This window comes from Hylobates moloch, unplaced genomic scaffold (genome assembly GCF_009828535.3).
Source record: "Hylobates moloch isolate HMO894 unplaced genomic scaffold, HMol_V3 SCAFFOLD_16, whole genome shotgun sequence".
NCBI lineage: Eukaryota > Metazoa > Chordata > Mammalia > Primates > Hylobatidae > Hylobates > Hylobates moloch.
The window spans coordinates 45,373,793-45,396,603 of NW_026652291.1; the positions used below are offsets into that span (position 1 = coordinate 45,373,793).

At 37.8% G+C, this 22,811-nt stretch overlaps 1 protein-coding gene and 1 long non-coding RNA gene across 9 annotated transcripts in view; one reads left to right on the forward strand and one right to left on the reverse strand.

The window, feature by feature from the left end:
- PCNX4 (pecanex 4) overlaps positions 1-4,303 on the reverse strand; it is a 42,014-nt gene extending 37,711 nt beyond the window's left edge. For 3 of the 4 annotated variants that reach the window (XM_032135106.2, XM_032135107.2, XM_058429538.1), the window contains exon 1: positions 4,088-4,303. The gene's annotated coding sequence lies outside the window, so the exon portion shown is untranslated. The remainder of the gene's footprint in view (positions 1-4,087) is intronic. The other variant, XM_032135111.2, reaches the window with a different exon arrangement.
- An 89-nt stretch (positions 4,304-4,392) lies between these two features.
- LOC116456352 (uncharacterized) overlaps positions 4,393-22,811 on the forward strand; it is a 79,688-nt gene continuing 61,269 nt past the window's right edge. For 2 of the 5 annotated variants that reach the window (XR_009210281.1, XR_009210280.1), the window contains exons 1-2: positions 4,405-4,800; positions 5,548-5,641. This is a non-coding gene — a long non-coding RNA (uncharacterized LOC116456352). Of the gene's footprint in view, positions 4,801-5,547; positions 5,642-16,319; positions 16,606-22,811 lie in introns of those variants that run through there. The other 3 variants (XR_004244609.2, XR_009210279.1, XR_009210282.1) reach the window with 3 other exon arrangements.

Genomic DNA, 22,811 nt, shown 5'->3' on the forward strand with positions numbered 1-22,811 from the left:
AACCTTTTTCATTTACAATCTTGTTGGACACATTTGGTATTCTAATGGTATGACCACTTAGCTTCAATCTTTGTACCACAGATAGGTACTGAAGATGTTATATGGGATATAGAGGCTTTAGTGAATTACACCCAAAAGGTCCTGAATGACAGCTGCATGAGTATTTCCTTGCTAAACAAGGAAGTCATGCTTATGAGGAAAGCTGTGCTGCAAAACCGTATGGCTTTAGATAGACTCACGGCAGCACAAGGGAAGACCTGCGCCATCATAAAAACGGAATGTTGTGTTTATATTCCAGATGAACTGAAGAACATAATCTGACTTATGACTGATATGAAAACCCAGAAAACCCAGATACCTGTCAGACTCAAAACCCTCGTTAATCAAGCGGTTGAGTGGTGGATTTGGATCCTGGGGAACTTGGTGGCAGAAGCTTATTGCTTATATTAGGAATAATAATTTGTGTTGTGTCCTGTTTCTGCTTACAGTGTTGTTATGGTTATGTGCCTGCAAATATGTCAACAAACAACTGAAAGGGCTAGGATAATGATTCCCTAAAGAATTGCTCTAATTGAGAAGGCAGTAATATAGCCTGACCCAGCTTCCAGGTGTGATTTCCTTTTGTTGCTATAAATCTGGCCTAGGTCCCTATATATTTTTTCTCTCTTTTTTTTTCTTTCCTTTTTTACTTCTTTCCTCTCCCTATTTTTTTTTTAATCTTCGTGGGACGTGACCTCTTAGAAATGAGCCTTCCTAGAGACTGAGGACCTGAATTTCTAGGAATAAACCATCCTAGCAATAAGAAAGCAGCTCAAAAAAGGGAGGAAAAGCCAACCTGAGGCCAGGAACTCGTATTCCTTTTAAAATGCTTTCTCCACAAGATTTTACAGAAAAAAGAAGGGAAATGTGAAAGGAAACTAAATTTTGGGACCCCAAACTCATTTAGCCAAAGGGAAGAAGTCAACCTGGGAACTAGGTCATGCAAACCTGTCTCCCCCTTTTGGTTTCTAAATAGGATGGCTACAAGATGAAAAGCTACACACCTCCCCCATATTTTGCCCACAAGGAAATTCCCAGTGAGCTGAAATTTCATCATGGCAATATCAACTGATAGCTTACAGGTGCAGTTACCCCGGCCCACCAGACATAAATGCAAATCTGATTGTTCCCCTAACCCATTTTGTCTGTTATCTTATGTAAAATGCAGATTCCCCTCATTTTTTCCTCTGCCCCTTTTATGTCATCTTACGTAAAAAATGCAGATTCACTGAGCCAAAGGCATAAATGACTATTTGCCCCTACCCACCTCTTACATGACAATTGTGTACTTCTCAACATCCTGCCCCTTCACCTTTAAATTTGGAGACCTCAAAATCATCTTCGAAGAAAGGCATAGACTTGTCTCCCGGGCATGTCCTTAACTTTGGCAAATAAATCTCCTAAAATGATTGAGACTTGTCCCATCATTTTTCTCGACTGACATCCACTATAAATTCCCCGGGTTGAAAAACTTTTCTTTTAAAATCAAGTATTGGGTGAATGAAGTCTGCTACTCACATGAATTACTAGAAATAAGTTAATTTATTTTACAAAAAAACCTGAGAACCAGTGATATTAAGTGACTTAACCAAGATACAGTGTCAGTTAGTGGCAAAATGAGTTTTTGAATCATACCATGCTATTGCTGTTAGGTTTTTTTTTAAAGGGAAGGTGGGAGTTAAAGAAAGATGGGGTGTTGGCGGGGCGCTCTACAGCAACACAAGTATATTGCAAAAACCTGCAGAGGTGGGGGAGCAGCTTAATGCCAGAGCCCACCACCGTTCACAGGCTGGGGACTTATAGGTATGGGCAGGAGGGGTCTGGGCTGTCTGGTTGCTGCCCTGGCAGGATATTAAGGATGTTCCTATGATCAGGTGGTTTGGCCCTTTGTTCCGGTTGCAGGGTATGATAGGGACGTTCCTTCAGTTGGACCTTTGCTCAGCAGAGTATGATAAGGATGTTCTTGTGTGTTGTGGTCAGGTGGTTAGGCAGGATGTTTCTCACAGCCCAAACTCCCCTGGAATGTCACTTTGACCAAGGTCTGCAAAATGCTGGGGGGCTTACAAAATGGTGCAGTTTGGACTAACAACTGCCAAATGAAAGCGAATTTTGTTTTGAAGCTAGAGAACTGGAAGGATAACTTGGGGGAAGAGGGTTCTTTGGAGAAAAGTGGGTCCAAGAGGAATCTAAAAAGTGTAAAAATGGGAAGCTTTTGATAGCTAAGCCAGCATAAGGGGATTGGTATCCAGTACTCTTTCGCAAGACAAGTGAGAAAGTGTTTAAAAAACAAGGTTCTCACCATCATGAAAGTGAAAACAACCTATAGGATGGAAGAAAATTTGTGCAAATCATATATATATGACTTATAGCTAGACTATATAAAGAAATCTCACAATTCAATAATGAGAAATCAAATAATCCAATCTTTAAAAAATGACCAAGGATCTGAACAGACATTTCTCCAAAGATGATATACAAATGGTTAATAAGCACAGAAAATATAAAATGATACTCAACATCATTACTCATTAGAAAAACACAAATTGAAACCATAATGAGGTACCATTTCAAACCCCCTTGACTGGCTAAAATAAAAATGGCAGACAATAATAAGTATTAATGAGACTGTGGAGAAATCAGAACCCTCAAACATATCTGGTGGTTATGTAAAATGATACAGCTCCTTTGGAAAACAGTCTAGCAGTTCCTCAAAAGGCTAAATATAGAGTTACCATATAACCCAGTAATTCTACTCTCAGGTATACACCCAACAGAAATAAAAACATATATCTCTACACAAAAATCTGTATACAAAAGATTCATAGAAGAAATATTACTAACAGCCAAAAAATGAAAACAACCCAAATGTCCACCAATGAACGGATAAATAAAATGTGATATATCCACACAATGGAATTAGGCTATAAAAAGGAATGAAGTACTCATGCATTCTACAACATGGCTGAACCTTGAAAACACACTAAGTGAAAGCCCGTTACAAAAGGCCACATATTGTATTATCCTATCTATGTGAAATGTCCAAAATAAGCAAATTTATGGGGACAGAAAATAGATTAGTAATTGCTTATGGCTGGTGGGGTAAGGATAATGGGGGAGCGAGGTGGTGACTGCTGAAGGTAAAAGGTTTCTTTTTGGGGTGATGAAAATGTTCTAAACTTGACTGTGGTAAGGGTTGCACAATTCTGTAAATGGGTGAATTGTATTGAATGTAAATTACATCTCAATAAAGCTCTTAAAAAGGAAAAAGATTCCCTGATTGGTATTTTCCACAGTAGTTAATAATTAGAAGGCAGCTCTTTCAGTAGGAAATTTAGGAGTAGCCAACAGATGCTCCAAACAGTTAAATTCGTAAAAAGGCCACATCTGAACTGGATGCTATGCTAAAGGTTTGGGGATTTGGCGTGAGTGGCGGTGGATACCAAATAACATGAAGGATAGTCTTTGCCCTAACTGCAGCAATGATTTAATGAAGAAAACAAACACCTAAAAATAGTAAAAAACGAGTAAGTGAAAAATGATGGATACAGAGCAGATAACCAATTCAGCGGCATGGAAAACAACTTCCGATTCACTGGAGTAAATTCTGGTCCTGGACAGACAAAAGGTTGTGGGGACAGAGGTCGAGATCAGTGGGGAAGGAGCGCTTCACGTTCAGGGGGCCATGAGTTGAACAATTCGGACAAAAGAGGTTTAGTTGGAGATATGGCGAGAGTACGTTTCTACCTAACGGACACAGCTCCGGGTGGGTGTGCCATATACCATTTCGTACAAGTCTCTTAGAAACAAAATGCTACAATTCAACAGGCTAAAGTAGTCTTTCAAAGGAAAGTTAAAATCACACTGAATTACTATCTCTAATGACTGAGTTCATTAAGCGCAATAATTGCACTTAAAGGTTTTGCAACGAAAAACGAAAAATGTGTTTCTTGTGGCAATGAAAGCTCCTAGAACAACTTGGCTCTCCGCACAGGCTTGGACATTAAGGTGCCGAAGAAGTCCCGAGGTGGACGTCAGACAACGAACGTACCTCAAGTCACCCGAGGGAAGAGAAGACGCGAAGGCATCCCGGGGACTGCATTTTTGCAGGTAAACCCGGGCTGGGTGCTCCCGCCGGGAGGTTGGTTATTGCCCGAATGCGGAGGCAGAAAAGCTGCGGCGGCCGAACAACGAGCTCACCGCAGCCCCGCCCGGGCCAGCTCTCGGTTTCCATGGCTAACGTCAACTCCGGCGGCCGCCACCCGGAGCTGAAGAGAGCGCGTGCGCGTTCGGGGACCTCGCCAGCGCTCGGCTGGCCTCGCTGCCCCGGTCTGTGCTCGCTCCCGAGGCGGGCCTTGCCGTAAAGCAGGCTTAGCCTAGAGGAAGCAGGGAAATAGCGCGCTTCGTTCGCGCCAGGATTAGGCCAACATCTGCCTGGCCGGGGACGACGGGAGTCGCTCGTGCTTTGGTCTCGCACTGGGCCTAGCAGAAGCAGCAGCGAGAGCCGGGACGCCCTGAACTTTCCCCTGGGCCGGGCCTTTACGCAAGAGCGTCGTTGCCCTGGTGACGTGACGTCCTTCCTCAGGATTGTGCGCCGAGGTTGGGGAACAGACGTGCAACCGCCATTTTGCGCATTAATTCACCAGAGGCGGTCAGGTTGTCTTAACGCAGGCAGAGGGGTGTGGCAGATCTCCAACCGCTCGGGGTCCCGCGACTTCCATTAATGAATTCGCACACTGGCCGTCACCACGCAACACACCGACGGTAATGAATATTTTTGAGTGACACTTCATGCAGCCTATTCGGCTCGGACGATTGGGGACTGCATAATGTGATCGCTATCGCCTCAGTTTGTGGCTGCGTTTTAAAATACAAGGAACCAACATGTCCATCATAGAAACATGTTATTAACATATTAATAAAACAAGGCAGAGTTCCGGCGTTCCAATTAAAACGCCATGGCTGATTCTTATTAGTGTGGCGGGAATCTTTACAGCCTGGCCGCAAAGACCCCAATGAACGCTAGTTAAAAAGTTATCCCTATACCCAGGGCTCACCTCCCCCATTCTCTACGAAATATGAACCCCCTCTCCCCCCCACCAAGTTCTGGACGCGTTCCAGATTGCCAATTGGGAGTCCTCAAGACGGCCCCGTACAGCGTTAACAATGATTGGTCTCAGCGGATTTAGAGGCTCGTGTAAGGGAACTTTGAAGCTAACTTGTCGGTATCAAGGTACCCGCAATTCCCCCATGTGATTGGGTAGATACCCTAGCAGTTCTGCACACTTCAGAGTCCAAGATGATTTGTGGACTGTTTTGTTTGGATCTCCATTCCTCAAAACTGTAAATGCGGCCTTAATTTTTTTTTTTTTTTTTTAAATTCTTGGCTCTTGGCTTTCCTGGAAATGACTTCCTATTTAAGTATTTAGGTTTTCAGGTCGTAATAGAAAAATAATTACTGTGTTCATATTCAAAGAAAGCCAAAGCTTTATTTATTTATTTATTTTTAAGATATTCTGTCCAGAGGAAAAGTGTAGTGTGTTGAAAGCGTGTGGAAGAAAACCCTGGATATACATATACTTGTCTTCAAGGACTTGATTTGCAGGTAGGCCCTTTCATAGTTTGGTGTCTTCACGATTTGATAGAATATGGGAAAACGTGCTGTTGGTCCATCCATAGTTTTTCTCATTGAAGCTCACTCATTGCGGGTCAGAGTACCACATTAAGTATCTTGGAAGCATCAGTTACTGCTAAGAAGTCCGAGTTTCATGTGGTTAAGAGTAGAGGCTCCAGAGTCAGGAAGTCTGGATTGAAACCCTGGCACCGCTGCTTACTACTTGTGTGATCTTGAGGTTATGTAATTTCTCTAGTGCTCAGTTTCCCCATATCTTGTAAAATAAGGCAAATAATAGAACTTAACCCACAGAGAGTTATGTCATTGGATTAAATCAAATAATTGTAAATTGCTTAGCAGAGTAAATGGCACAGCTTAAGTGCTTAGTAAGGATGAGCTATTATCTTTATGTAGAGAGGCTGTATTTATGCTTGTTCTTCTCATGGGCATTACATATGACCCAACCAGAATTAACATGTTTATTGTTGAAATATCTGCTGTTTTTCAAATATATTTGAACATCGCACTTTCTTAGAATAAGATTAGTAGGGCATATGGTACAAGCCCTTTGGTTAGCTGTGTATAAAATATTCATTCAACAATTTATTGAAATAGTGAAGGGAACAGTGGTTCCTATTTGTCAAGAACTACACTAATTGCTGCAGATATAAAGTCAAATAAAACATGATCCTTAAGGAATTTACCAAAATATAACTTGGACATCAAGGACATAACTTGAACAACAAGGACATCAGTAATTACAGTGTTTGTGATAAACAGGTATGTGCTGAACTTCAGAAACAAAGTGGGACACATAATTCTGGGGAAATTAAGGATGGTTGCAATCCAGTTTTAAAGGGTGAGTAGATAGCTGGGCCAGGCGTGGTGGCTCTTGCCTGTGATCCTAGCACTTTAGGAGGCTGAGGTAGGAGGATCGCTTGAGCCTAGAAGTTTGAGGCAACATGGTGAAACCCTGTCTCTACAAAAGATACAAAAAATTAGCCGGGTGTGGTTGTGTGCGCCTGTGGTCCCAGCTACTCTGAGGCTGAGGTAAGAGGTTGTTGCAGTGAGCCGAAATTGCACCACTGCACTCCAGCCTGGACAACAGAGTGAGATCTTGTCTCAAAAAAAAAGAGTTAGCTGGGAGAGGAGGTATTCCAGGTAGGGGAACATTTATTCTTTAATTCATTCAACACGTACTTAGAGCATACATAGAATCAGTACTTTGTGTACCTCATTTAATCTTAACCTTATGAGGTAGCTTATTATTATTTCAAACGTAAGGAATCTGAGCTTGAGAAAAGTAAAATAAGTGATGACATCAGGAGTTGAGTCCGTATCTGTATGTCTTCAAGATTCATATATTTTTTCCTACCTTGCTGATTCACATAAAATGAAACAAATTGTGAAAAATCTGGAACTGCTGCTTTAGCCAGAGAAGATGTTTAGCCAGGCATCCTCATGACATACATGTTATTGTGTAATGGTAATGCCCGTTTTCAGTTCATACCCAAGTTACTTCTCTTGCTAAAAAGTAAAACAAAAACAAAACCCACACCATAAACCCTCACTCTGCCTTGTTCCCAGAGACCACTGGCCAGAAGTCTCCGAAAATAATGCAGAACTGCAGCACTAGGTATGGGCCAAAGAGGAGGCAAAATCAGGCTCACAGTTCTGGGTGCCTTTAAAGAAACACAGGAGGAAAAATAGCTTTGGGAAGAAGGATAATGAATCTACTTTGAGACCTGTGTGTAAGGGGCTGATGGGATATTCAGGTGCCTATGCCCAGCTGGAAATACAGAATTGGACCTATATTACATATTGACCTTGGGAGAGAAGTTAAGATGTAGAATATTCAATAATTTTTTTTAAAAAGATTGTTGAAGTAATAAGATTGGAAAAGAATGCCGAGGTTTATATCTTAATGGGACAAGAAGAAACCGAAGAAGAAAAGGACTATAAAATAAAAAGATTGACTTCTTATATGGCTTATTGAAAGTCACTGTATCATAGATCATGATATGCATCAAAGATCATGTGAAAGGGCATGTGATGAGTAGAAATTTTAGAGTGTCTCAGCATGTTCGTGAGATTTGGGTTGGGCAAGTTATGAGTTACGAGAATATTGAAGACAGGAAGTGCCCAATAGTTAATTACAGTGTTTCATATTGAAACCTTCTTTAATATTAGAAACTTTCATATCCCATAAACATTCATAAATAGAACCATCAAATATACAATATATAATGTAATCATAGCTTTGCCATTGGTTGGTCTCAAGCTTTACTCTAAGATACAATATATTTCTTTTAAATTCCAGTTCTGAAAAATTTACAGTAATCACTGATGGGGAGTGTATGATAAAAGGATAGTTTCAAATTTTGGTTATGATAAAGAATTTTTAGTTTTCTTGTATAGCTCTTAAATTTCACTATTATTCCACATCAATAACTTCACAGATGAGACTTCATTTTAGAGGTGTTCCAGTTGATATTATTTTGGAACATTGTAACTACTGGAAACTTATTTTGGATAATTGTTTAAAAAAACACAGGTGTTTAAGAAAGAACACAGTAGAATTATTAGTAGACTGGAAATCAGTAAATTGGAATATTTAAAAAGCTAGACTTTAATTTTTAAATTATGTTACATTTTGTAAAAATTTTAACTTCACCGAAAGATCAAATTTTAATGGTAACAAAACTGTAAACATCTGTCATGCCAGACCCCATTCACTTCAGTATGGATGGCACCAGGTTCAAGAGGCCAAATAGAGACCCAGAGCCAGCAAATGAGATATAGGGTTTATTGAAGGGAACTTACATAAAGAGCACTACAGTGTCAGTGGGCTGGACAGAAGTGCCACCACGTGCAGAAAGCATGCAGTTTAGATAGCGTTTGCACTTAACACCCTCCCCCTAGCAACCTCCATCTGGCAACCTTCTTTAACCCAAAACAAAGGGCCTCAATCTCCTGTATGGCCCACGTCCCACAGGATGGGATGGGGCTCAGATGTTCTCATAGATAAGGATGAATCTCTGGGTTGGCCATGCTGGGAAGACCGAAACTGCATTGAGGTGTGTCTGCCATACAGGGTCATTCTCAGGATATGCTTATGTTTTGTTGTCTGGTGTGTACATACACCATCCACAGGCGTACTTAACAATTCGATTCTACAAAAATTAAATTACATACATCTGAATTAAGTACAATGATTCTCCTTTATTTTTGCAAACATTATTGATAGTTAATGATGCAGATTTCATAGTCTTTCTCCCAACATTTTACACTAGATTGGAGCATCAGTTAACCTACTGACAGTGACCAAGGATATGATGCCTTATTAATTTCTAAAGCTATAACTGAAGTTAGCAACCTCAAGTAGATGCCCCTTTCCTGGCATTTGCCTGCCAAGTTCTGTGTTTATAAATGTACTAACCATTTAGAATTTTGTGACTATTGTCTTCACTTTCCTTTAGAATGAGTATATAAATGGAAGTGCCATGTGCAAGTTAACTGAGAGAATTTCTACTGGGTGGGAAAGTTGTGATTACATAAGAGTAGAGGGGAAAAGTTAGGTGTAATTTGCCTAATGTTGGAAGAAAGCCTGTTGACCCCCCTGCAATCTTTCCAGCCTCATTATACTGTTGAGTGGAAAAGTCCACATTTGTTACAATTACTTCCTGCAGTTTACACTGTGATGCTCTCTTTAGGTTAATATATTTAAAAACACAAAAACTAGAGGTTACTCATATTAAATAATTATTTATGGGAAATAAAGGCAATTTATGCATAAAATAACAAAAACCAGTTTTGGTGGGATGGTAGATTAGAGGAACATTTTTGAAACTTAGCTTGGCTGTGTTTAACAAAATTTAAAATGGAGTTTTCCTTGACACAGAATTTCATTTAAGTTTATTGAACCTATTCCTTATTGAAGACTGTTTTGTGTTTTTGCTATTACAGGTGTTTGTACTAGAAAATTTGTAATATCAAAAAAGCACAAAACAGTCTTCAATAGGGGACTGGTTAAATAGATTATGTAAAAAGGAGACATATCAGCATGTACATCTATGCAAAGATGTCCAACTTAACGTTAATTAAAACAATTAAAAATTATGATTTGCATGGTATGATTTTATGTTAAACTGGATGTAAGCATGAGCATGTTTTATATATGCATATTTCTGAAAGACATAAGAAACAACAGACCTTAACCTCAAGAGATTAACTGGGATTTGACCGGAAGGGGAACTTTCACTTTTTACCTTATACTCTTTTGTGCTGTTAATACATTTTTAAAATAATATATATTATTTTATAATCTTTAATAAAAAAATTAAAAACAAAGACATTAAATTGGCTGCAATACTCCTACCCTCCAAAAAACTCACCAAGCCGTTAAGTGATTTAGCCACTGTATAACCAGTATAGAGGTGTAGTGGATTTTTGTTTTTATAATAGTACCTTTATCCAGAATATATATGGAAAATTGTTGTTTTTCTGAACAAAGAAATTAAACTATTGATGCTTTCATAGGAAGAGAAGTGCCATATTATTTTTTAGAGTTGTATTACAGTTGAAAATTACTGTGATTTATTTGGTATATTGGTAAATTTTGAGCTTTGATAATCACACAATGGGATACTAGACCACTGCAATATTAGATTAATAGGTCATCTTTTGAAATCTTTAAAATTAGTTCATTTTATATAGTAAATGAGAACATTTACTGAATTTATGTATACATTCTGAAGCTTATTTGATTTTTTCAAATGTATGTAAAATATAAATTTTAGCATATGTGTAAAAATATATTAGTGTATATATACAGATATGTATATATACAAAAATTTGTACATATGTAAAGTATATGTTATATATAACATGCAAAATAAAATACGCTGTATTTTGTCGAATCAGCAATGACTAAGTATTACTGTAGGAAATTTTTAGATGTGGTTTGTTTTTAACAGTATAAAGTGTAATGATTTTAATAACATTTATGCTGGTACTTTAAAATATTTTCATTTTACCAGAGCTGTGTTTTAGACTCTTAGTTTAAATTAAAACCAGTATATAGAAATAAATATTAGAATAATTATTAATCCCATGGAATTTTTAAAATTCTGTTATTTATGAATCCCAAGCCAAATATCTGATTCATGTTTTTATTACATAGCAGTTTTACTCCTACAAGACTTTGTAATTGGTAGAAAATTCATACACCTCTAAAGAGCAGTATGCACAAAAGAGATGCATATACTTGTAGAGATAACCATGTAGTAAGAAACAATGGATTGTTTTTATTTGTGGCTTTTATATAAAACTAGCCTATGGATTATTTTCCCTGTGAATTTTTTCCCTGATAATTTTTCTCCTGGCATCATAATAATGAAAGTAATAAAATTTTAGAGGCAAGCTTTAAGAGCATGTATGCCCTGCCTAATACAGCTAACAAAACCAAAAAACTTACTCATACTATGTACTGCAAAAATTCAGTGACAGTTTTTTTATTCTGAGTGGTCAAATTCGTGTAGAAACATACACCTTGCATTGCACAATTCAGTATCCCTGGGCAACTTGTTTCTGTATCATTCATATTCCCAAATGTACTCTGGGCTATAACAGTGGGCTGTGAAAACCTAAAAGTTATATTTACTCTTATGAAAAGACTTCCTTTATTTATATTTAGCTTCTTTCCCCAATGTACAGATTCTTTAAAAATATAGTACATCTTAAAAGTACTAACCTGAATATAGTGTGGACTCTTCTAGATTTTTTATTCCATTTCTCCTGATGCACAGAATGAATAGTACTTGCTTTATGAGTCAGTAAACAATCTTTAAGAACCAGGAGGGCCTGAAGCTCATTTCCCCTCCTTCAGATTATATCCCAAATACTGCATCCACTGATGCCTCCTTCCAAAGACAATGGAATGATTCCTTCCTTTCAGAAGCGAAAGCAGCCCTACCTGAGAACACTCTGAAATATGTTGTCCTCTTTGCAAGATCTCCATTTACTAGACCAGTTATTTTCCTCATTCCTCATCAAAGCATGAACTCAATAACTGATTAAGAAAACAGTGTTCTTAGTGCAAAAGAAAAAGATAATGATGTTCATAAGGTGATGGAAAGCATATTTAGCAAGAAATAATGAGATCTGAATTACCATTTGAGCTCTGCAAGAAACTTGATAATTTTATGTTGGGCAAGTCAATCTCTAGGTTTCTGTTTTCTCCTCAGTAATATTAAGGATCGGGCTGTCTCTAAATTTTCATGTAACTGTATATTTCTATTTCTATATTATTTTTCTGTTAGTTTTATCATGCTATTGGTGGAAATAAAGATAGTCTATACAATTTTATTTTTATGCAAATACGTTTTTTAAAGTGCGTAAATTTTTTAAATAACAAACATAAGAGTGAGCTTTTTGCTAAGCAGACCTAAACAAAACATGATTATCATTAGAAAACTAACTCTCTTTACTTCAGTATTGACCACTTTTCTTGGGACAGTGATTTCTGTGACTATTAGCATCCAGTAGTGTGTCACATTAATCAGTATTCATTGAGTACCAACAGTTTACCTTCTGAGCACTCTTTCTTTAAGGTCAGTTAAGTAAAAATGTTAAAGCCAGTTATTATGAGGATTTCTGCCATATAATAGTCAAATTATTTTATACTTAGCCTCTTTTTGATTAAAAGTAGTAGTCAAAGATGTCGAAGCCCTCAAAGGTGATTTTGAACATGAAGTGCTGGAGCTACCCAGGCAGCAATCAGAAACAATTAGGAAAAATGTACCAAATGCTTCGTTCTTTCTCTAGGCTGCATGGCAAATTACATTTAATATTTCAGGCTTGTTGCATTTTAAAATAAGGCCTCCAACTAAGCAATTTTCAAGACAACTCCAATCAAAAGATATTGCTTAAAATTTTCTTATTGCTATAGAAATGAAAAGAGTGATTGTCTATGTTGATTAGCCTTGAAGATTGCTTTGGGGAAAATTTGATAATTCTAGTACCATTACCATTATAATTTACAATCTGTAAAGAATTGAATACTACATTGACTACCAGGATAGTTTAAGGCTTCCTTTTTATCTGCTAGTTTTATTCTTCTACCTTAACATAAAGAAATCCTTGTAATATGTATTTAATGCATACATAATTTATTTTTATCATGATTCTTGAAAATTATTCTCAGTTAGATCAAACAAAAATCAACCGTAGAGCATAATAAATATGCCTGAAATATTTATTGATGCCTACTATGTGCCAAATTTTATGCTAATCAATTTGGCAGATAGAGATTAAAAAGAAAGATTTAACTTCAAAGAGCTTTCATCTTAATGGGTAGAAAATGCACAATAAAAAGAAATGAACAAAATAAGAAAAATTTAGAACCAATTGCGTTTCAGTTATAATGAGCTGAGTATGGCTGATACAATTTCATTTTCTTATACCAAATGCTAAATAGAAGTTATCGTTACCTGATTTGGCAAAACCTGGCAAGTTAGGAAAGTGCTCCCATAATAATATTTTTGTGTTTAGAAAGAAAAATTAGAATGAAATTACATTACACTTGGCAATGTATAGAAAAATGTTTAAATACCAAGAAAGACCTTTATGCTGGCAAAGAGATTCATTTTTTATGGACCTTCTGATTCAAAGGCCAAGTTTTTAATTTTTTAAACAGTTTTAAAATAGCCTAAAATGTACCAGCTGTCTTAAACTAGCAAACAAAATAAGATTCAGTGATAGTGAGGATTCAGTAAAATGGCATTCTCATTTATTCACTCATGAACTCAATTAGTGAACATTTATAGGTGATAGACTATTTGTTAGAGGACTAGTGATGAAAGAGTACCAGTACCTCTTGTTATGGGCCCCACTGGGGAGAGTGCTGAGGTAATACAAATCTATATGATCACTTTGAAAATAAATGTAATCATATTAGCAACTCTAAAAATGTGCATACTTTTAACTGATTAATACTTTTCTGTGCAAAGGATTCAAAAGAAGTAAAGATTTATGTACATATGTATTTATTGCATATTTCTAATACTGCAAAATTGGAAGCAACTTGAATGTTCAATGATTAAGAAAATTATAGTATTTCCCCTTGGTTGACTGTAACATAAACATTAGGATGATAATTATAATAGCTTTGTAATGCCATGGAAAATGCTTAGATATATAATATGAAGAAAATCAAAAGTATATAAACTTAAAATTCTATGAAAATATACAAATGAGAAAACTTAGAATTTTACAAAATGATAGTTGTATTCTCATGGAGGTGTGCCAGATGATCATCTCATTGTGTTTTTGAAATATCATGTACTATTTAACAATGGGTAATCAAATATTTTAATATATAAAAGTCCTGAATAGCATACAACCTTTATGCATTGCTGATGAGAATGTAAAGTGGTGTAGCTGCTGTGGAAAACAATATGATGGCTCCTCAAAAAGTTAAACATAGAATTACCATATGATCCAGCAGTTCCACTTCTAAGATACCCAAAAGAATTAAAAGCAGGGACTCTAACAGATACTTGTATACCCATGTTCATAGCAGCATTATTCACAATAGCCAAGAGGTAGAAGTAAACCAAGTATTCATTAACAGGTGAATGGATATGCAGAATGTATATACATACAATGGAATATTATTTAGCCTTAAGAAGGAAGGAAGTTCTGACACATGTTGCAACATGGATGATAAACCCTTTTTTTTTTTTGAGACAGGGTCTTGCTCTGTTGCCCAGGCTGGAGTGCAGTGGTAGGATGCTCACTGCAGCCTCAACCTCCTGGGCTCAAGCAATCCTCCCACCTCAGCTTTCCAAAGTGCTGGTGTTATAGGCATGAGCCACTGTGCTCAGCCCTGGATGAACCTTGAAGACATTATTGTAAGTGAAATAAGCTGTTCACAAAATTATTGTACAAATATTGTATGATTACACTTGTATGATGTATCTAGAGTAGTCAAATTCATAAAGACAGAAATTAAAATGGTGGTTTCCAGGGACTTGGGGGAGGAAGGATGGGAAGTTATTGTTTGATGGGTACAGAATTTCAGTTTTGCACGATAAAAAGAGGCCTGGAGATGGGTAATAGTGATGTTTGCATATCAATATGAATGTACTTAATGCCACTAAACTGTACACTTAAAAATAGTTAAGATGATAAATTTTATGTGTATTTTACCACAATTTAAAAAATAAAGGTTAAAATGGTAGGTATATTTTGTGTATTTTGCTATAATAAAAAAATTTTTAAAAAGTAGTTCAGAAGCTGTGGATGGATTTCTATATATGTATCAGAGGTTGGAAAGGGGGCAATTTATAGAGTAAGAGTATAGTACAATGAAAAAAACCAAAATGCATAAGGCAGTTTCAAAAGAATTCCAAAGATAAGTATCACCAAATTATATTCTGTGTTAAACTGAAATGTGTAATTTGAAATGTTTTGCTCAAGTATTTCTCCTGCCTTTTTTTTGTCTAAGCTCATGACTATAGATAATAGCAGAAAATGTAATTGTTAGACTGAAATGAACTTTGAATATTGTCACAATTTTAGAAGTGAAAGAGATGCTTGCTATATTAGAGTTCTCTAGAGGGCCAGGACTAATAGGGTAGATGTATATATAAAGCAGAGTTTATTAAGGAGTATTGACTCACAAGATCACAAGGTGAAGTCCCACAGTAGGCCATCTGCAAGCTGAGGAGCAAGGAAGCCAGTCCGAGTCCCAAAACCTCAAAAGTAGGGAAGCCGACAGTGCAGTCTTCAGTCTGTGGCCAAATACCCTAGAGCCCCTGGCAAACCACTGGTGTAAGTCCAAGAGTCCAAAAGCTGAAGAACTTGGAGTCCGATGTTTGAGGGCAGGAAGCATCCAGCACTGGAGAGAGATAAAGGCAGGAAGACTCCACCAGTCTAGCCACACTGGCAGCTTATTAGATGGTGGCCACCCAGATTGAGGGTGAGTCTGCCTCTCCCAGTCCACCGATAAAAATGTTAGTCTCCTTTGGCAACACCCTCACGGACACACCCAAGAACAATACTTTGCATCCTTCAATCCAATTAAGTTGACAGTATTAACCACCACACTTGCTTTAGAGGTAAGACACCACAGGTTCAGATAAATTAAGATTATATAGATACATAGTGAAAGATCTGTCTAGAATGGATCCTTTGACTTTCATTACAGTATTATTTAGGCTTTGTATTAAGCAGGCTAGATTCTAATCTTTTAAAAAATAATGAAACATTTGATTATTTCTTCGCTATTAGGAAATTCCTATATTTTTTAATTTAAAAAATTTATTTCAATAGTTTTGGGGTAAAGGTAGTTTTGTTACATGGATAAGTTCTTTAGTGGTAAAGGAAATTCTTAAACATGAATTTTCTGTGGTGTAGTTTACAGCTATGTCTTTTACTCATGCTTTTGATGTTTTTTATATTCTCAAGGAATTGTTAACTTCACAGCTCTCTTCTCAAGCCATTGTTCCTTTGATTCTAAGAGAGGTTACATTGTCTTAGCTTTTAAAAATAATCTACATTATGAATTGTTCAAATATCTTTCCTATCCCACTCTTATCTTGAACTGTATTCCTTCAAATATTTGTAATTGTGGGACTCAAATGATACTGACCTTATTATCTCCTAGATCTTCTGCATTGCACAAAGTCGGAATACTTGGTTGCAAGTGACAGAAATTCAACTCCTCCAAAAAGGATTTATTGGTTCATGTAATTGGGAAGTGCAAGAGTGCATCTTATGGCAAGAGTGCATCTGGAGACTCAAATACGGCTGTCAAGACTCTCTCTCCAACTCTTTGTTTGCATTGCTTTATTCTTTTAGAGTCTCCCCTAGTGGCAGACAAATGGCTGCCAGACAAACTCAAATCTCCCAGTTAAGCAATTGCAATGGAGGAAATAAACCAAATAACTCTCTACCAATGTCCATATCTCAATTTCAGGTTCTGTGTGCATACTCCTATGATTAGCAGCCCCAGCACTAATGCATAGAGGAGATATTTCCCAAAGGATTCTGAAGAAAGGGGGGTGGGAAAATGAGGCAGAAAAGAAGAACAATTCCCATAGTCTATTATACCAATGTTTCCCCACCTTATAGTAAAGCAACTTTTTAAAAAATTCTAGATATATTACAAACCAATGTTTCTGTCCATTTAAAATCATTTAATGTACTGCATGTTTGTCTCTTTTTGGCTGTGCAGCATTTGAATCCCTGTCCTTTCTGGAATTTGCCACTGTGAGAGCTTTAGTGGGAAGGCAGGCCACATCCCCCATCACAGATGTTAAAAAATACATATGCTTTTATTTATGTATTTTTTTGCTGTGAAGGTATTATTATTGTTATATTTTTTAATATACTGTAGTTCTGGTGCAGGTTTATAACATAGGTATACATGTGCCATGGTGGTTTGCTGCACCCATCAACCCATCATCTACATTAGGTATTTCTCCTAATGCTATCCCTCCACTTGCCCCCCACCCCACAACAGGCCCCAGTGTGTGATGTTTCCCTCCCTGTGTCCATGTATTCTCATTTTTCAGCTCCTACTTATGAGTGAGAAAATATGGTGTTTGATTTTCTGTTCCTGTGTAAGTTTGCTGAGAATGATGGTTTCCAGTTTTATCTATGTCTCTGCAAAGGACATGAACTCATCCTTTTTAAAGGCTGCATAGTATTCCATGGTGTATTTGTGCCACATTTTCTTTATCAAGTCTGTCAGTGATGGACATTTGGGTTGGTTCCAAGTCTTTACTATTGTGAACAGTGCTGCAATATGTGCATATGTCTTTATAATAGAATTATTTATAATCCTTTGGGAATATACCAAGTAATGGGATTGCTGGGTCAAATGGTATTTCTGGTTCTAGATCCTTGAATAATTGCCACACTGTCTTCCACAATGGTTTAACTAATTTACACTCCCACCAACAGTGTAAAAGCATTCTTATTTCTCCACATCCTCTCCAGCATCTGTTGTTGTCCTGACTTTTTAATGATCACCATTCTAACTATGAGATGGCATCTCATTGTGGTTTTGATTTGCATTTCTCTAATGACCAGTGATGAACTTTTTTTCATATGTTTGTTGACTGCATAAATGTCTTTTTTTGAGAAGTGTCTGTTCATATCCTTCACCCACTTTCTGCTGGGTTTGTTTTTTTTCTTGTAAATTTGTGTAAGTTCCTTGTAGATTCTGGATATTAGCCCTTTGTCCGATGGTTAGATTACAAAAATTTTCTTCCATTCCGTAGGTTGCCTGTTCATGCTGATGATAGTTCCTCTTGCTGAGCAGAAATTCTTTAGTTTAATTAGATCCTATTAGTCAATTTTGGCTTTTGTTGCCATTGCTTTTGGTTTTTTAGTCATGAAGTCTTTGCCCATGCCTATGCCCTGAATGGTATTGCCTAGGTTTTCTTCTAGGATTTTTTATGGTTTTAGGTCCTACGTTTAAGTCTTTAATCCGTCTTGAGTTAATTTTTGTATAAGGTGTAAGGAAGGGGTCTACTTTTAGTTTTCTGCATATGGCTAGCTAGTTTTCCCAACACTATTTATTAAATAGGGAATCCTTTTCCCCATTGCTTGTTTTTGTCCGGTTTGTCAAAGATCAGATGGTTGTAGATGTGCGATGTTATTTCTGAGGCCTCTGTTCTGTTCCATTGGTCTATATCTCTGTATTGGTACCAGTACCTTGCTGTTTTTGTTACTGTAGCCTTGTAGTATAGTTTGAAGTCAGATAGCATGATGCCTCTAGCTTTCTTCTTTTTGCTTAGGATTGTCTTGGCTATACAGGCTCTTTTTTGGTTCCATATTAAGTTTAAAGTAGATTTTATAATTCTGTGAAGAAAGTCAATGGGAGCTTGATAGGGATAGCATTGAATCTACAAATTACTTCAGGCAGTATGGCCATTTTCACGATATTGATTCTTCCTATCTATGAACATGGAATGTTTTTCCATTTGTTTGTGTCCCCTCTTATTTCCTTGAGCAGTGGTTTGTAGTTCTCCTTGAAGAGGTTCTTCATATCCCTTGTAAGTTGTATTCCTAGGTATTTTATTCTCTTTGTAGCAATTGTGAATGGGAATTCACTCATGATTGGCTCTCTGTTTGTCTGTTAATGGTGTATAGGAATGCTTGTGATTTTTGCACATTGATTTTGTATCCTGAGACTTTGCTGAAGTTGCTTATCAGCTTAAGGACATTTTGGGCTGTTGATTGGGTTTTCTAAATATACAATCATGTCATCTGCAACCAGAGACAATTTGACTTCCTCTCTTTCTATTTGAATACCCTTTATTTCTTTCTCTTGCCTGATTGTTCTGGCCAGAACTTCCAATACTATATTGGATAGGAGTGGTGAGAGATGGCATCCTTGTCTTGTGCTGGTTTTCAAAGGGAATGCTTCCAGCTTTTGCCCATTCAGTATGATATTGGCTGTGGGTTTGTCATAAATAGCTCTTATTATTTTGAGATACGTTCCATCAATACCTAGTTTATTGAGAGCTTTTAGCATGAAGGGGTGTTGAATTTTATCAAAGGATAAATGCACCAATAACAGACAAACAGCCAAATCATGAGTGAACTCACATTCACAGTTGCTTCAAAGAGAATAAAATACCTAGGAATCCAACTTACAAGGGATGTGAATGACCTCTTCAAGGAGAACTACAAACCACTGCTCAATGAAATACAAGAGGACACAAACAAATAGAAGAACATTCCATGCTTATGGATAGGAAGAATCAATATTGTGAAAATGGCCATACTGCCCAAGGTAATTTATAGATTCAATGCCATCCCCATCAAGCTACCAATGACTTGGAAAAAACTACTCTAAAGTTCATATGGAACCAAAAAAGAACCCACATTGCCAAGACAATCCTAAGCCAAAAGAACAAAGCTGGAGGCATCACACTACCTGACTTCAAACTATACTGCAAAGCTACAGTAACCAAAACAGCATGGTACTGGTACCAAAACAGAGATATAGACCAGTGGAACAGAACAGAGCCCCTGGAAATAATATCACACATCTACAACCATCTGATCTTTGACAAACCTGACAAAAACAAGAAATGGGGAAAGGATTCTCTATTTAATAAATGCTGCTGGGAAAATTGGCTAGCCATTTGTAGAAAGCTGAAACTGGATCCCTTCCTTACACCTTACACAAAGATTAATTCAAGATGGATTAAAGACTTAAATGTTAGACCTAAAACCATAAAAACACTAGAAGAAAACCTAGGCAATACCATTCAGGACATAGGCATGGGCAAAGACTTCATGTCTAAAACACCGAAAGCAATGGCAACAAAAGCCAAAATTGACAAATGGGATCTAATTAAACTAAAGAGCTTCTGCACAGCAAAAGAAACCACCATCAGAGTGAACAGGCAACCTACAGAATGGGAGAAAGTTTTTACAATCTACCCATCTGTCAAAGGGCTAATATCCAGAATCTACAAAGAACTTAAACAAATTTGCAAGAAAAAATCAAACAACTTCATCAAAAATTGGGCGAAGGATATGCACAGACGCTTCTCAAAAGAAGACATTTATGCAGCCAACAGATACATGAAAAAATGCTCATCATCACTGGCCATCAGAGAAATGCAAATCAAAACTACAATGAGATACCATCTCACACCAGTTAGAATGGTGATCATTAAAACGTCAGGAAACAACAGGTGCTGGAGAGAATGTGGAGAAATAGGAACACTTTTACACTGTTGGTGGGACTATAAACTAGTTCAACCAACCATTGTGGAAGACAGTGTGGTGATTCCTCAAGGATCTAGAACTAGAAATACCATTTGATGAAGCCATCCCATTATTAGGTATATACCCAAAGGATTATAAATCATGCTTCTATAAAGACACATGCACACGTGTGTTTATTGCAGCACTATTCACAATAGCAAAGACTTGGAACTAACCCAAATGTCCATCAATGATAGACTGGATTAAGAAAATGTGGCACATATACACCATGGAATACTATGCAGCCATTAAAAAGGATGGCTTCATGTCCTTTGTAGGGACATGGATGAAGCTGGAAACCATCATTCTGAGCAAACTACTGCAAGGACAGAAAACCAAACACTGCATATTCTGACTCATAGGTGGGAACTGAACAATGAGAACACTTGGACACAGGATGGGGAACATCACACACTGGGGCCTGTTGTGGGGTGGGAGAAGGGGGAGGGTATAGCATTAGGGGATATACCTAATGTAAATGACGAGTTAATGTGTGCAGCACACCAACATGACAGATGTATACATATGTAACAAACCTGCAGGTTGTGCACATGTACCCTAGAAGTTAAAATATAATAATAATAAATAAAAATTAAAAAGTTTAAAAAAAATCTCTCAGCATTTGCCTGTCTGTAAAGGATTTTATTTCTCCTTTGCTTTTGAAGCTTAGTATGGCTGAATCTGAAATTCTGGGTTGAAAATTCTTTTCTTTAAGAATGTTGAATATTGCCCCCCTACCCCTTGTAGGGTTTCTGCAGAGAGACCTGCTGTTAGTCTGATCGGCTTGCCTTTGTGGGCAACCTGACCTTTCTTTCTGGCTGTCCTTAACATTTTTTCTTTCATTTCAACATTGGTGAATCTGAAGATTATGTGTCTTAGAGCTGCTTTTCTTTGTGGTGTTCTCTGTATTTCCTGAATTTGAATGTTGACCTGTCTTGCTAGGTTGGGGAAGTTCTCCTGGATAATATCCTGAAGGGTGTTTTCTAACTTGGTTCCATTCTCCCCATCACTTTCATGTACACCAGTCAAATACAGGTTTAGTCTTTTCGCATAGTCCCATATTTCTTGGAGGCTTTGTTCATTCCTTTTTATTCTTTTTCCTCTAATCTTGTCTTCATGCTTTATTTCGTTAAGTTGATCTTCAATCTCTGATATCTTTTCTTCCACTTGAACAATTCGGCTATTGATACATGTGTATGCTTCACAAAGTTCTTGTGCTGTGTTTTTCAGCTCCATCAGGTCATTTATGTTCTTCTCTAAACAGTTATTCTAGTTAACAATTCCTCTAACCTTTTTTTCAGGGTTTTTAGCTTCCCTGCATTGGGTTAGAATATGCTCCTTTAGCTCAGAGGAGTTTGTTATTACCCACCTGAAGCCTACTTCTGTGAATCCGTCAAACTCATTCTCTGTCCAGTTTTGTTCCCTTGCTGGCAAGGAATTGTGATCCTTTCGGGGAAAAGTGTTCTGGTTTTGGGAATTTTCAGCCTTTTTGTGCTGGTTTTTCCTCATCTTCTTGAATGTATCTACCTTTGGTCTTTGACGTTGGTAACCTTCAGAGGGAGTTTTTGTTGATGATGATGCTATTCCTGTTTGTTTGTTTTCCTTCTAACAGTCACACCCCTCTGCTGTAGGTCTGCTGGAGTTTGCTGGAGGTCCACTGCAGACCCCGTTTGCCTGGGTATCACCAGCGGAGGCTGCAGAACAGCAAAGATTGCTGCCTGTTCCTTCCTCTGGAGGCTTTATCCCAGAGGGGCACCCGCCAGATGCCAGCCAGAGCTCTCCTATATGCGGTGTCTACCCCTGCTGGGAAGTGTCTCCCAGTCAGGAAGCACAGGGGTCAGGGACCCACTTGAGGAGGCAGTCTGTCCCTTAGCAAAGCTTGAGCACTGTCCTGTGAGATCGGTTGCTGTCTTCAGAGCCAGCAGGCAGGGTTTAAGTCTGCTGAAGCTGCGCCCACCATTGCCCCTTCCCCCGGGTACTCTGTCCCAGGGAGATGGGAGTTTTATCTATAAGCCTCTGACTGGGGCTGCTGCCTTTCTTTCAGAGATGCCGTGCCCAGAGAGGAGGCAGTCTGGCTACAGTGGCTTTGCCGAGCTTCGGTGTGCTCCGCCCAGTTCGAACTTTCTGACAGCTTTGTTTACACTGTGAGGGAAAAACCACCTACTCAATCCTCAGTAATCTGTACTCCACTCTCCCCACCAAGCTCGAGTGTCCCAGGTTGACTTCAGATTGACTTCAGATTGCTGTGCTGGCAGTGAGAATTTCAAGCCAGTGGATCTTAACTTGCTGGGCTTAATCGGGGTGGAATCCACTGAGCTAGACCACTTGGCTCCCTGGCTTCAGCCCCCTTTCTAGGGAAGTGAAC